We start from the raw sequence: 16,914 nt of genomic DNA, 5'->3' as shown, positions 1-16,914 counted from the left end.
TTAAATTCCCTCTCCCATGTGAGGTTGGAAACAAGTAAGCAGTATTTAGAAAAGACACAGGGAGTAAAAATATGACACTAAGTGAGGTATTTATTAGTTAGGATAGGCTAGTGTGTGTCATAGTAATGAAAAACCCCAAATCGGTGTGACTGAATAGCTCAGACCACATAGCCAAAGACGGGTCTTCAGAAGGACTCTGCTGTCTGAGTAACTTGGAGATCCAGGCTGACATACGCTGCTACTATCACTCCCCCTCAAAGCTCACCAGCGGTGCCGGGCATCACTTCTGGTCATATTTCATTAGCCAGCGCAACTCATGTGGCTGTGCCTACATTCAAAATGGTGGGAAAACACCATCCTTCCATGTACTCAGAAGAACAGAAGTATTTGTGACATATTCCAACTCAGTCTAGTGTTCTCTCTGCTGCTCAACGTAGTCAGACAACACACAGCATATACATTAGTTTTATTTATTTTGTCCCAAGTATGGGAACTTTTCCTAGATGTGTTTTGCTCCCAGAAAATGATTATGCAGTAAAAGCAGATGATGAGTCTGACTACAGGGGGAGGGCCTGGGAGGTTACGCGAGGTACGAAAGTTATGTAAACTAATGTGGTTTCCTTTTTTCTTCCTGCGGTTTCATGATGCAGCACTGTATTTGCAGACCAATCCTGCTCTTTCTTTAAGTGGCTGCTGTAACAGGATCACCCGATCACTAACCAATTTATTTTTGCCTCCAAGTGAAGCCTGCTTTTGGCCTAAATTTTGAAAATTATGAGTTTAACAGAACACTACTCTCTGCCTGGGAATAAAAATGCAAATGCACCAGTGATAAAACTTTATCTAAATTTCAAAGCAAAAGTTGCGCTTTGAGAAGCAGAGGTTAAGAGGAGCAGAGCCTGCAGATCTGGAGGTTCAAAGAAGTATAGCTTTCAGGTGAGGCCCTGTGGAGTGGGGAAGGAGCGGAGTGGATTTCCACCTCCGGGACGAAGGGAAGAAACTTATTTTTCTGCAGTTATATGTGAAGAACTTCAGGGATAAGCACCGGGCTTCTCTCTTTTGCATAAAAATGGAATAGAGGGGAAGGGATTCCAAATATTTAGTGAATGCCTCAAAACCCTTTGATCCCACAAATTCAAATACATTATGTGTCTAATCCAAGTATAGTTACACCTCCTCGCTAAAAGCCAAACAACCAGGAAGCTAAAAAATCACAAGTGTTCATCGCATTGAAGTAATGAAAACACATGGCGAGTAAATCAGTTGAAACCAGGCATACCTTCAAGAAAAAAGCAATTTCCTTCGTTAACGAAGAATGTTACAAAGTTAGGACTGATTTCAGCCAATTTGTTAGCTTTTCTACAACACGTGGTGCATCAGGCCGAAATAAACTTTACTGAGATGCACCACATATCTAATTATCCTCATTTTGAACTCGAAAGTCTTTATTATGGAAGGTTCCAACTGGTCTGAATTATAAGTATTAAGGTCTTTAACAGGGGACCTAATGAGATCCGTTTGAGGTCCTAATACTAACATCCATGAGTAGGTTCCATGAACTTCAAAAGGTCTATTAAGGATTCTGGGAGTGTCGTTTAGTTCCACTGTCTGACAAGCTGGTGGCAGGTGATGACCAGGAGTTGGAAGGAGTGATCTCAGCTGTCTGCTCTTTTGTCCTATGCTACATGTATGGGATACTTCTGGCCTCAGAACCCTTTATATTTTAAATGGAAATTTATTGGGTATAGATTATTATATCATATATATCCTATTCTGTAGATTTGTAGATTATTCACTTGTTCACATTAAGCTCTTTTTTACTATATTAATTGATTTCTCTAAATCAGAGATTCTCAAACTTGGCACTATTGACATTTAGGGTGGGTAATTCTTTGTTATGGGGAAGGCTGTCCTTGCATTGTAAGCTGGTTAACAGCATCCCAGGCCTCTACCAATTAGATGTCCCTCCAGTTGCAACAAATGTCCTCAGACATTGTCAAATGTCCCTTGGAGAACCACCAAGTTAGACTATTACTATCCAATAAAAATATAATGCAAACATAATTCAAGTCTCAGAATTTTAAATTTTACACTTTCTAGTAGCTACACTAAAGTAAAAAGAAACTAACAAAATAAATTATAGTGATTTTTTTATTTAACCCAGTATATCCAAAATATTATCATTTCAACATGTAACAATATAAAAAAATTATTCATGAGATATTTTCCATAGTTTTTTGTTGTTATTGTTTTCTTTTCCTCCCTCCCCCGCTCCCCACATTACTAAATCTTCAAAATCTGATGTGTACTTTACACTCAAGCACATCTCAGTTTGGATGAGCCTCACTTCAAAGGCCCAGTAACCACGTGTGACTAGTGGCTACTTGTTGGACAGCACAAATCTAGATAGCTGTTATGGACTCTATGTTTTTGTCCCTCCAAAATTTTTATGTTGAAAACCTAATCCCTAATGGATGGTATTAGGAAGTAGGTTTCAGAGGTAATTATGTTCAAACTAGGGGCCCAATGCACAAATTTGTGCACCAGTGGGGTCCCTCGGCCTGGCCTGCGAGATCAGGCCAAAACTGGCTCTTTGATATCCCCCGAGGGGTCTCAGATTGCAAGAGGGCACAGGCCAGGCCGAGGGACCCCACTGGTGCACAATCGGGGCCAGGGAGGGATGTGGGAGGTTGGCCAGCTGGGAAGGGACCACAGGAGGGCTCCAGGGTGTGTCTGGCCGTTGTCTTGCTCAGTCTTGATCAGCCAGACCCCAGCAGCAAGCTAACCTACTGGTCGGAGCATCTGCTCCCTGGTGGTCAGTGTATGTCATAGCGAGTGGATGAGCGGCCTTAGCATATCATTAGCATATTATGCTTTGATTGGTTGAACAGCCAACCAGTCAACCGGACACTTAGCATATTAGGCTTTTATTATATAGGATGAGGTCATGACTGTGGAGCCCTCATAACAAGATTAATGTCCTTATAGGAATAGACTAGAGTTTGGTCTCTGGGCCATGGGAGGATACAAACGGCTGTTTGCAAACCAGGTAGAGGGCCTCCACCAGACACCAGATCTGCCAAAACCTTAAGCTTGGACTTCAGGTTCCAGAACTGTAAGATATAAACACTTGTTATTTAAGTCACTCGTCTGTGGTATTCTGTTATAGCCGCTCAAGCTAAGACAGTAGATTTGCATTTTTTCCAGTATTTCTGGCAAAATGCTGCTTGTTTTGCTTATTGAGATTTGAATACTGAGGTTCTTTCTCTCCATAGCTAGAATGTAAATTCTGGAAAGGCAGGGACCATAACTTGTCATGCTCACAGCTATAAATCCATTGCCCAGCGCCACACCTGACACAAAATCAGCACCCGTGTTGAATGACTCTTGATGTACACACGCACCCATGCATGATGCCTTCTCTCTGTGTCTACTGCATCCTCTTGCTTGCTGTGTGGATGAAAAGGACAGATAGGACACAGGTATTTCTGCTTAATCACTTCATGCCAATTTTGAGGGGGTACATTTTCACCTAAAGAATTGCACGATGAGGACTAAAGATATGACTGACTGTCTACCATGTTCTTTGATTTCTCAAAAAACATTAAATTTAGGCTATGTTTACTATTAAATACATTATGTGAAATGGTAAACATCTTAATTTCCAATTTATTGCAATGTTGGGTTAATTAAAATTCTCTAGCAAGCATCCTGCAGGGGGCGGGGAGGGAGTAAGTTTGCAATTTTGTTGTGTGTGTTTTTTTCATTGTATTAGCTTTTTGCATAAATCCTATTATAACACTGGTTAATAGAAAATAAAAGAAACCTCAGTCATGGCCATTGTTCTCTGTCAAGAGCCCTTTTTTCATCCCAGACTACCATTTAGAGAATTAAAAGAGCTGGCAGAGTAACACTTGAATATAAGCTAGTGTAGCTAGGCCTGTTTCTTTCTTCCTCAGAGTGATCTCCTCTTCTTTGTGTGTATTTTCCTTTGTGCTGTTTCCTTCGTAAATCTTGCCCTGGCAACCATCTCCAGAAATGCTGACAAGGTGAGGAGTAAGGCACCCCTACCCCAAAGTATTTTTCTTTAATTTTTTTCATTCTAAAACAGAGTGTTTTTTTGAAATCTAATACCATCTGCTTTCCAAATCTGCAGGATCATCAAAAGCCTTGGGGGGGAGCTTTTTTAAAAACCCAAAGGGATAGAAAATGAAAATGAAAATGACAACAAATAGTAAAGAGGTCAGGCAGTTGGTTAGTAAGCACATGTTATTTTTCTAAGTCCAAAAGGACCCTGCCCCCAGCGATGATACTTCATCCGCTCTGGTGTGGGTCCTGATTGCTGCATGTTTTTAAGCCTCGAGAGTGATTTTGATGATCAACCATATTTGGGAACCAGTGATTTCCTGTATGAATTAAAAGAGGGAGGATCCTAAGTTCCTTTGCTTTTCTCTTGTGAGCCCTTCTCCGGGCTAAATAAGATCGTGTCCAGTGGTGAGTAACATCCTGAACCTCAATGAGGGTTAATGAATAGTACTTGGAGCTGTAAGCGAAGATAGCTAAATTTGATTTTATCCGTTACTGGCAACCTGTCTTTATACAAGTCAATTTTCCTAGTAACCAGTTTTCTGCCTGAAAAGTGGATTTTGTAAGCAGTGACCCTTTATGTTTGTTGAAAAAGTGAATTTTGGCTGCAGAAGATACATTAATTAAAACTATTATGATTATTCATTGACATACAAAACAAAAGATTGGACTTGCTTCTCAGTATTTCCTCCCAAACATTTTCTTGCTACCTTTTTCATTGGTAGAAAATCCTTTTATTGTTCCCGTAAGAAAACATCGTAAGACTCAGTCTGGTGGAGAAACAGACAAACACAGTAGGACCATAGATATATAATAGTACACAGTTTCTCTGATCTCAAATAAAATTGCTAATTAACATAACATTAGTTCCATAGAATTATTTCTTATTGTTTCATAGTACATTTTCAAATCTATGAGGGTACATTTTTTCTCATGGGGATACTATTTCATATTTGATGCATAGAAATTTAAAGCATTCTTTTGTTTCTCTTTTCTAAATAATAGGGCTAATTTCAATGAGACATAAAAGAAAACTGGGGCTAATAACTAAGTATGAAAACATAGCTAGTTAGAATTAATCTGCATATGTAAACTTAATTAATATTTATTTTATTCAGATCGAGTAATTTGCATAAATTTTGATGGGTATTTAGGTTATGACATGTTTTCGTTTTGTTAAAGCTCTGGTACTTTATGAATATCACAAGGGCTCCAAAGAGTCATCGTTGTGAGGTAATCAAGATATTACAATGATAGCTCAAATTCTGTGTTTAATTTATATTTTCATGGACAGCCATTATATAAGCCATACGGTGCTCTTAGGGTTTGTCTTCAGGGAAAAATTAAAAACACATTCTTACCTATCTATATAAAATCTCAATGATCTAGAAAGATGGAGGGCGGTATCAGCCAACATTGGGCTGCGTTGCCAAAAGGATACTCCTCTGATCGGTTTCTTATTTATCGTGAGGAGTGGCACACATGTGGAAACCATCTCCGAGTGGAGCCAGCACCATATGCCTCTTATAAAATACCACCCTCCGCGGCGGTGGAGAAAAGCTCTTTATTCCCATCTCCACCCCACTTCCTGCAACTGCTGTGAAGTCACAGGACTCGGGGAAACAGTGATGCTTCCTGGCCTAAATGTATCACCATCTGGGAACCAGAAAGGGATGCCTGGTGCTGCCACCACCACTTTCATCTGTGACCTTCTCAGAAATTCGTCACCCTGGGAGGGACCCTAACCAATGACAGTCACCTCGTCCATTGGGAAGAGGAAGAGAAGTAATAGGGAGTGAGTCCTGCCTGAAAACCTCTGGGCTGTTTCGACTTGCTGCCACATCCTGCGTGAAAGCCTCAGGCTGACTTCCAGGCTCCACCCTGTCAATTTCTCTCCAGCCAAATGGGTCTCGCTCATCCATGAACAGACTCCGCTATGCCTCTCTCTTTATTGAGGTTGTTGCTCTTCCCTGTTCTGCTTCCAGGGGTGGCCCACGTCTCAAATCTCACAGCTGTCTCCCCTGATTCCTTCCTCCAGCGCACACGGCTGTTCTTCCCTCTGACCTCACAATTTCACCTGTAACAAGGAATTTAGAACCTAATTATATACTAGGGAGTGTTGTCCTTTGATTGCTTCCTGGGTTAAATTTAGTTCCCCAATCAAATTGTAAAGTCCTTCGAATAAGATTTTTGACCAATGTCTATTTGCTAAACTCTCCTCACTTTCTCTTTCCTCCAGTTCCTTTCGGAGTGCTAAGTCCATAATAGTTGTTCAATAATTCATACAGTCTTAGAGTTGGGACTTTTAAATCCAGTTAATAGATGGGCAAATAAACTCTACTATGTTAGAGAGATAACCACTTCCGTAGCCCTTTGCTCTTTCCTTCCATCCTCCCTCCCCCTCCCTTCCTTTTTCCCTCTTTCCCTTGCTTCCACCTTCATGCAGAGTTAAAATCTTTCCAACTATCACTTTTATTTAAGGTATTCATTCAACAAAGGTTCTTGCTAAGCTCTGCGGGTATGAAGCGACTACAACCGGGCTGTCTGCACATGATACAGTGTGAAGAGAATGATACTGGAGGAAGGCTTGAAATGGCTGAGAGGGCACCTCACTCCCTCTGAGCATCTCAGCTTTGCAGTCCTGTAAGGTCCAAACAGATCCTACTAGGACTTAAGTACCATCGATTTGATTGTGAAGACAGATTCATAGGAGAGAAATGACTAAGGCTGACCTAAAATTATATAGGAAGTTTGCAAATTATGTAGCAGTTGTGTCCTACCAGTTCATTACTAAGAATAGTCTTTGCAACTGTGGAGCACCTTGTTCTAATTCAAACACAGTTTTGCGTAGTGATGATGCCCTTGGGCGAGCACAGAAAAGCCCATTATATCCACTATGTACCTAAAGTTTAGCACAGCTTAATATAATCTCACCATATGTAAAGGCATTGTTTCAGGAAGCAATCAAGTTCCAACTTTGTACCTGGGAACCAGGGCACCCTGCCCTCTCCCCCCTGTTTCCTCGGCTCCCCTCACCTTACCATTCAGAGGGAGGGGGCACCTCCTCACTATGGCGCCCACTTAAACAACCTTGGAATGAGTTGTCGGCCAGCCTCTCTCATGGCAGCGGGGACCAAACTTTCAAGGTGGAGCCCAGAGAACATGGGAGAAGAGGAAAGAGCTCCATGTACCATAACCATATTTTCTCATTGAAAAATGGAGGTAAGGAGTCTAACAAAAGATGTTTGGATCCTTTTCTTGGTAGAAGAAGCTATCTAAGAGATGTTATTCTGTCACCAACTTCTGGAATTTCCAAGACATTTTATCCGATCCTGGGTTGTTGAGAGGATTAGAGATGATGCATGTAAACTATTTGAGTAGTAATAACAATTTTAAGTAAAATAAACATAGCATTTATTGGGAGCTTACTATTGCTATTTATTATATTATCACCAATGTACTATTATAGCCAATTTAGGGATGAGAAACAGGCCTAGAAGGGGAAGGAAGGCCCCTCAGTAAATCAGTGGCAAGCTGAGATTCAAACCGATGAGGCTGACGCCAGAGCCCAGAGCTCTGGCTTTTGACGTTATGGTTGGTAGGGCCAATAGAACAGACATGTAAAATACACCAGATTTTAGAAAAAAGGATGGTCTTAGAAAATTCAGAACACATGCTCCTGGTGGTTTCCAGTGGGTGGGCTAAGGAGAGGAGCGAGGATCACGGGTTAAAGTCTGAGGAGGCTGAGAGGAGAGCCGGTGGGCCAGCACCATCTGTCCCCAATCTCCGCCCTCTGTGCACACTCCCGCACCCGCCAACTTCCATGCCCTCTCCTGGCACTTGGAGCTCCGAGACCACTCCCTCTGTCCTCTACCTAAGGCCTGTTATTAAACCTCCACTTTCCACACACATGGCTTTTAGAGATCAGCGCTCCTTTTTTCTTTGATCTCCCAGTTTTCTTGTTTTGCCATCTTCCAGCAGACCTGGCAGTGGGGGCTTTTGCCACCCCCTCCTCCTTCATCTTCAATTTTAACCAGGGACAGAGATATAGATTCACTAGGTAGTAAAACACTAGCAGCAGGTTTTTTCCAAACACCATTGTAGTAAAAATTACTGTTTGCTCTAGTAAAACACCAGCCCAGGGCACCACCCAGGACTGGTTTCTAGAACAGATGAAGAGCAGCATCAGGGGCTTTGGGAAGCGGGGCTGTGGGGTGGGCACCGCTGCAGGTGGGGTAGGAAAGGAAGGAGTATCTGGCTTCTCTCTTGCTTTCCTCTCTTTGCCATGTCCCTCCTTCTGTTCTGATGTCACAGATGCTGCCCTTGCTCAGCCCCTGCAAGATGAGGGTGGTATCTCCTGCGGCAACTGGAGAGTGGTGAAGGCAAGGGCTGGGGCAGCTGTTAGGTCTGCTATGTGCAAAGAATAGATGTAAACCAGCCCAGTGAAGTGGACTTGCCTGCACTATCCCCTGCCCCCCACAAAATATACATGACCCATTGAACTTTTAAAAATTAGACACAATGCAGACAGCACTTTTTCTACTCTCTCTTTATTCCATTTAAATGACAGAATCTGTGATCATCTCAGCTGCCCACTCATCATTTGTGGTTTTATGCTCACTTCAGATTTGAGGGATAATCTTAGATTTAGATTACCCTGGGTTTATGGATATGAAGGACTTCAGTAACTCCTTTACTTCTAGTCCAGGCTAAATCCAGAAAGTAGAATAAAATCTGTTTTAAAAAAAGAAGAAAGAAAAAGAAAAAAGCAAAAAAAAAAAAAAAAAAAAAAAAGCCAGACAATGCAAATTATTTTAAGAATCACCATTTTAATTTTTCAAACTAAATGTACTCAGAGCCCAGTTTCTTTCTCCCTTCCTTCCCTCTCCCTTTCCTTCTCCCTCTTCTTTTCCTTTCGTGCTCCCTCCCTCTTCACCCCCCTGGGGAATGATTTTCATAATAGAAGAAGGGACATGGCAAAGGGAGGAAAGCAAGAGAAAAGTAAGTTGTCTCGAAGCATTAAGTATTATAACTGACTAGGGGCCCAGTGCATGAATTCATGCACCTTGAAAGGAACTGTGGGCCACGAAGCTGCAGTGGGCACAGGGGCGGGTCTCGGCCCATCCTCCAAGCCCTTGCCTGGCCCCTCCTGTTGCGCCCCCTGTCCCCTCTCTGCCAGCAGCCCTGTTCCTGCCACCGCTGCTCCCATGTGCTGACGGTGCCGGTCTGCTCGCACCCACTGATGGCACGGAGCGATTGGGGCCTACGCCAGCAGCAGATGCAAGCGGGACTGGCACTGTCAGCAGGTGTGGGAGGTGGCTGCTGGCCCTGATTGCCCCTCAGGAACAGGGGGAGTGGAGAAGCCCTCGGGGGCAATCGGGGCTGGCAGCTGCCGCTCACACCCGCTAATGGTGCCAAGCGATCAGGCCCGGCGCCGGGTGCCAGTAGCGGGTGCGAGCGGGGCCAGCTCTGGCAACAGGCTCATGTGCCAGACGGGACCTCAGTGCATGGGAGCAAAGAATTTTCAGTAACCACCAGTGGCTCACCCTGTGCCCCACTTTGGTCTGGCGCCCCCTCTCACCTGCTTCACCATCCCACCATGGCCGATGCCCACCATGTTCCCCACTCTGCCGCCTGCTGCCGAGGCCCGCCATGTTCTGCGCGTGCCCCCTGGTGGTCAGCACATGTCATAGCAACTGATTGTTCAGTTGTTCGGTTGTTCGGTTGTTCAGTTGTTCTGCTGTTCGGTCTATTTGCAAATTAGGGTTTTATATAGAGAGATAACAGTGAAAGATAAACAGGGAATTGGACACACATTTTATACAGCTGGAAAACAAATCCATTGAGAGCTAGCTAGTACTGAGACAGAGGAATCCTGGAGTGGTCGTGGGAATTGTGTTCCGGTAACCTTGAACTCCCAGAGACCATTTCCAAAGAAAGAGTGAAGTTGATGACTATCTTTGTGTGGAAAGGAAAAGTTTATTGATATTTCTTACTGCATAAGAATCACTCATTCTCTGGTTGGCCATTGGGAAGAGTTTGAGGGGACAGGACATCTCAGGGCTGAAGTTTTGGGGACTCCACATTCCATGTCTATAAAGGATACACAAGAGTTTGAGGAGTATCATGGGAAATAAGAACCCAAGACATTTGTCCCCCGACCTGGAAAGGTGTGTGACTTGCTGGAGCAAGTTTTAATCCCATTCCTACTTAGGACATTTGGGTGACTGCGGTGTGACTACTCTAGACTTGTCCACACAAACACAGTGTATTAATAGGGGTTTCAAAAGCAACATCCAACTCCAAATAGTGAAATCTCTACAATCTCTGGAATAGACATATATATTTTCTTCAATTACCATTTACTGTGGGGCTATTACTTACAGTGCATGGTGCAAGGGGCATTGGTGAATCAAAAGTGGGACTTGCCTTCTCCTTAAGAAATCGTAGCATAGCAAAGCATCCCTGGTTCTCAGTTTGCCAAGTAAATGTGTAGGATTGTGTCCTGTGAACAAAAAGATGGGGAGGGAAATCAACAAGACAAAACTCTAAGCTTTAAGCCTGAAGGAAATAATCTTCCTATAGGTTAACACCATGTTTGTCACTGGAACCTAATCAACCACAAACCTAAACTTTGCTTCTTGACTAATGGCCAGTAACCTTTAAAGAAAACAAAATAATTACTGGAGGCAGAATAATACTAAATCAACAATCACAGGGACCACTTTCCGGAAAAGTTCCTCCCGGGCGCCTTGATTTGTGTATTCTACAGCTGCTTTCCCAGGGCCCATAAGGTAATTAAGAGGCGATAATGATATGTATCCCCTTATCAAAGTCATTAACACGTTGTTATTATTGTGAGGAGGCTAGCTATTGCTTGGTCCCGGAGATGCTGCTCTAGGGGAAAAGTCTTTATTAGTCTACCAGGGATTTCTGCTGTGATGATGAAATTACAATTTGGGGATGAGTTAGGAGGTTACATTCTCTGTGACTCTGGAGTGTCTCGTTTCCCCAAACCTTGCAGGTTTCTGAGAAGCCCCAGGGCCATGCTGACTCTTGATTCGATCTACAACTTTCCTCCTTTCCGAGCTGTTCTATGTGAATCAGAAATGGAACTATCGCCTATCCATTGATTGCACATCTATTATGATTTGGCACAAACCCCATCTATCCAGGGTGTCTTCTCTGAACTTATACTCAGATAAAGACCCTGTACATTCTGCCATCATCAACTGGGTTCCCTGCTTTCATGAGCAAGGCCTGCCGTGTACAATATTCACCCAGATTGTGGTTTAGGTTTTGTGATTAACCTCTTAAACATCTTGGAAAAAATATGGGAGTATCTGCTCATGTAACTTTTTCACACTTTAAGAATTTCTACTGATTTCAGAGGAGAAAGAGCAAATGCATTCAGATTGTTTTTTAAATCTCCTAAACTTTGTTACATTTGAAAATAGTCTGCATGGTTTTTCTGAGATTTGTGTTTTAATTGTGAGATCTTTCATGGCAGAAATGTATCCAATTTTTTGACCTTAGAATCAGAGTTATGGCAACTTAATGTTTTTTAAAAAATAACTGCAAATTTATCCAAAGAAATGTATGCATTTTCAGAATCAAATATTACCAAAGGGCTTTTAAAAATAAAGGGAAAAAGCCCATAGCAATTCTGCTCCACCCTCCAGAGAATCAGCCCCTGCAGGCAGCCACTTTTAATTAATGTGAGTAGTCCTTGTATTTGCCTGCATATTACTAAGTAATATATCTGTCCTACTATATCATTACTTAGTGACTATTACAGTTGGGGAGGATTTAAGCCTCCCATCCCACAACACTGCTTCCTTTTGTTCCTCTTTTTGGTTAAATCAATATTCAGGGTTGATATTATTATAACTATGTAAATAATGTTCTCTACTGAGCTAACACTACACTATAATTACCTTTCCTTTCTTGTACAGCTTTTTGTTTTTCTTGGAGTTAATAATTGCCTTGTTTTTTCTTTCACCAACCTGGCTCTGTATAACTATCCCTACGTTCTGCCAAAACTTCTGACAGTCTTCCAAAAGCTTTCCATATAATAATATAGAACAGATAATCTATCAGAATCTAAGGACCTCCTTCTTAGGGCCTCATTTTTTCTTTTCCAACCTGGACTGGTTTTGCTTTGAGGCCACTATATCACTGTTATCCCAGGACTTCCTTATGCCATGATTCCTGGTGATTTTCTTCACCTGCTTCTTGTGTTGGAGCCTCTCTTCTCTGTTTTCCTTTCTTTCTTTATTCACTCATTTTGGTGGCACGCCCTTCCTGGGAAAGGGTGCATGTGAGGTAAATTTACTGAGAAATTTCCTGCCTGAAAATATCTTTATTCTACCCTTGCATTTGTTTGGTCATTTGGCTTGAGAATTTGAGTTCTAGGTTAAAAATAATTCCCATTCTGAATTTAAAGGTATGACACCATTATTTTTTAGCTTTCAGTGTTTTTGTTTACAAGTCCAATGTCATTCTAATTCCCCATGATTTTTATGTGAGCATTGTGTTTTCTCCGGAGTTCTGAAGTTTGAAAATAATATGCCCTGGTTGAGGCTTTTCTTACTTATTGTGTAGGGCATTCACTCGTCCTTTTAATCTAAAGATCTATATCCTTCAGTTCTATAAAATGTTCTTGTACTGTTTCATCAATAAAGTTTGCCCCTACCTTGATTTCTCTTATAGATCTCTTATTGATCAACTATTGAGCCTCCTGGACTAATCTCACATTTTCTTATTTTTTTTCCCCTCCTAATACCTGCTCTGTCTTTTTGTTTTATTTTCTGAATGACTTCATCTACTTTATCTTCCCAACTTTCTGTTGATTTTTTAAAAAATACATCAGGGCTCATATTTTTAATTTCCAGGGAATCTTTCCTGTTCTGGTATTATTCCATTTTCATAGGATCTATTCTCAGTGCTGTTTCAAGGATTCAATCTGTTTTTATAACCTGTCTATGGAAGTTCATCATACTTTATTGGAAGTGTTATCTCACAATCACATATTCAGTGCCCTTTCTTTCCCCTGATTTCTTGTCTTGTCTCTGTCTTTCATGATGGAGGCTATTCTTCAATCTTGTGATCCTTGGCTGTGAGGAAATCACATACCAACGGACTGTTCTGTGTGCACATATGAGGCTCATTGACTGAAGGAGTCAACAGAAGTATGGGGCAGTGAGCCAGAGTTTTTACAAGGGTACCCCTGAATTCTGAAGGTCTTTTCCTTAAAGCCCTTTACTTTCTCCACAGAAAGATCTTCTAAATATCTTCTTGGGGACTATAAGCCTGGCCGTGGCCTTCTGGGTGGTAGGTTGAAGAGGAGCCTAGAAGAGTTTGAAATCAGGCCTTTTTTAACAGTCCTTGTTTCTCTGTTTGGTTCAGTTTTTTGAGATAATATCTCTGGGGGTGGTAGGTGATGATGACAGAAAGATATAAGGAGTCAACTGTGCTTTATGTTGATTTTTGATCCACTGTTCACCTCATGCCAGTACCTTCTGCGGGTTCTGTGCTTTCAATTCCTGAGCCATCCCAGAGTTCTGAAGGATGACTAGCTTGTTTCTTATTGGGATGTTTTTATAGGCACATGTTTCTGTTCTGCTTAAAATGCTTAAATGCTTAAAAAATATGTAAATGCTTAAAGCTCCTCCAACAGCTTGTAAATGACAAATATTTGTTGACATTCTTGTTTACTCTTATCCTCTTTGCTATCCTATAGGTTTATAATTTTGTGTTCTTTTATTGACACAGAAGTGGGTTTCCAGGAGAGAATGGAGATAAACTTCTCTATATATAAAAGCCTAAGAGGCCATTAGACCATTCAACCAGTAGCTATGACATGCACTGACCACCAGGGGGGCAGATGCTCAATGCACAGGCATGAAAACATGTAACAGACTGATGAATCTCAGAAGGAAGGAGGGAGGGATGGGAGAGATTAACCAAAGATCTCATATGCATACTAGAGGCCCGGTGCACGGATTTGTGCACTGGTGGGGTCCCTTGGCCTGGCCTACAGGAATCGGGCTGAATCCATGCACTAGGCCTCCGACATCCTCCGAGGGGTCCCAGATTGCAAGAGGGCACAGGTCAGGCCGAGGAACCCCACAGGTGCACAAATCCGTGCGTCAGGCCTCAAGTAGATATATAAATATATATTCATTGTCTCACATTTAAGTGAATATAAGTTTTTTAACTTGATTGATTACTTCTGAGATATAGCTTGTTTTTTAAGAGATGTTAGACCTTAACATATTGACAAGTAAAATCAGAGTGGGAATTTATAAACTATACTAACATAGCATTTATGTCACTGTTGATACCTGCAGTGACTGAGAGTTCCATTATAAATTAAACCAGTACTACATGAAAGTCAGTTTTGCTCACCAGGTTAAGACCAGGGCCAGGATTTGTCCTTTTCAGTTTTGTATCGCCCATTCTCCTAGGACTTAGCACAGAATTTTGAAAATAAACTTAAGAACAACAACAACAACAATGAATTTTTCTTTCAATAAACATTTTGATGATCATCTGTTGACTGCAATGAATTGCTGTATGATCTAGAGATATCATGGTGAATGAGACAGAGTCCTTAGCCTGGATAACTTCACAGTCGAGTGAGAGAGACTGACAAGAAAACAGATAAATATTATGCATTATAATTCATCTTAGTTTAAAAATATGCACCCAATACAATGGGAGTACTGTTCCCTCTGGAGGTGATAAAAATGCCTAGGTCATGTTTTCTTGATGCCCTTCATGCAAGAATCCAAAGCTCTGGCTAGTGTGAAGGTTGGAAATGAGATCATATAGCTGTATGCTGTATCTTAGACATGTAGCCATATGCTGTAGATAGATGATAGATAGATAGATAGATAGATAGATAGATAGATAGATAGATAGATAGATAGATAGATAGATATAGATAGATAATAAATGTTATATGTGAGCAGGCTCTGTCATTAGAAAAGCATCACTAGAGATGGGCAGAAGCTCTAAATACTTCTCCTCAGGAGACTCCCCAGACTTTGCCCTTCAAAGTTGATCCAGTGGTGCGTGCAAGGGTTCAAAAATGCTCCTTAGTGCTGACAAGAGCCCTGGGTAAGCCTTGAAAATGATGTTATTATTACAGTAATCATATCATTGTTATTATTTGTGAACATGTCTGTGTAATCTTTGAGGGCAGGTTGAAGGTCTTATTCACTTCAGGAAGGTCCTGTGGTACAGTGCAAAGAGCTGGGTTTGAAATCTGAGTATTAGCTGTGTGGCTTGGTCTTAATCTTGCTACACCTAAATTTCCTATTATGTGAGACTGAGGTAATAATACTTAACTCACATATTTGTTGTATTAAATGAACAAAACTAGATAAAGTGCCAAAGGTAGTTCTTGATGGGAAGTAGTCAAGAATAAATGGTGATATTATTTTTCCTTCTTTCACCGTGAGGCAGTGAACATCTCAAATGCAGAGAGACCATATATGCTATTCTCACATGTAACCCCACTCTTAGTGCAATGCTGGCCATGAAGTTAGCACCTAATGTATATTTACTGAAAGGATGAATACATAAAAGAATGTTGGGCCCTGGCCAGTGTAACTCAGTGGTTAGAATATTAGCTTGTGCACTGAAGGGTCTTGGGTTTGATTCCTGGTCAAGGGCAAGTACCTGGGTTGCAGGTTTGATCCCCAAGCCCCAGTCAGGGCACATTTGGAGGGCAACCAATCAATGTGTCTCTCTCACATCTCTCTCTCTCTCTCTCTCTCTCTCTCTCTCTCTCTCTCTCTTTCTCGCTCTTTCTTCATTCTACTCTCTCTAAAAATTGTTGGAAAAAATATCCTTGAGTGAGCATTAACAACAACAACAAAATAATGTTTGGATTAACCAGGTTGAGATATTTTTTGATATATGAATCATTATTTGCTGCTTTTTCCCTACAGGCTGTAATTCCTTAACTATTTGCTGCTACTAATAAGTGAGCATTCTTTTTTGAGCTGTATTGCATGTGCTGCAAATAGAGCTAAGGAACACTAACATTATTTTTAAATGCCCAAATAACACTTCAAATTCAATCCTGCTTATGTCCACTAAGGTATGGAATATAAGAAGTGGCCCTGAGGTAAATGAGGTATCTGAAGCAGCAGATTGCCTCCATTTTTAGTTTCAAAGACCATTCGGCAATCATTTCCTTTGGCAGCCCCACAGATTCCAAGTCTTTGGCCGAGGGGCTGCAATGACAATGAAAGAGATTGTGTGATGAAGAGTTCATGCATTTTTTTCATGGGTTTGAAGTTTTCATCCACAGAGTTCAAGTGTGGCATTCCTGGTCATATCTTCCATTCACTATTCCATCATGAATGCAAGAGAAATGTTTGGCTACACCATCCTTCATCATTTTCTAGCTTGGACAATTACATTATATCATTACTAGAGGCCTGGTGCACAGATTCATGCACTGGTGGGGCCCCTCGACATAGCCTGTGGGGATAGGGCCGAAACCCACAGTCCAACGCCACCTGCTGCTCCTGCCTGCAGCTCCTGCTCATCCTGGCCCCGCTGTGCCTGCTGCCACTGCTGCTCAGTAGGCTCGCTGCCATTCTGCTGCAGTCTCTGGGCTGATGCGGCCAGCTGTGAGCCTTGCACCTGGCACCCGTCGGTCAACTGAGCGGCGCTCCCACTGTGAGAGCACGCTGACAACCAAGTGGCAGCTCCTGCATTGAATACCTGCCCCCTGGTGGTCAGTGCGCATCATAGTGACCAGTCGACTGGTCATTTGGTTGTCCAGTCATTTGGTCGCTTTGCTTAGGC

Source organism: Myotis myotis, unplaced genomic scaffold, assembly GCF_014108235.1.
Source record: "Myotis myotis isolate mMyoMyo1 unplaced genomic scaffold, mMyoMyo1.p scaffold_m19_p_2, whole genome shotgun sequence".
Taxonomy (NCBI): domain Eukaryota; kingdom Metazoa; phylum Chordata; class Mammalia; order Chiroptera; family Vespertilionidae; genus Myotis; species Myotis myotis.
Note: the sequence above shows the minus strand (reverse complement) of the source record.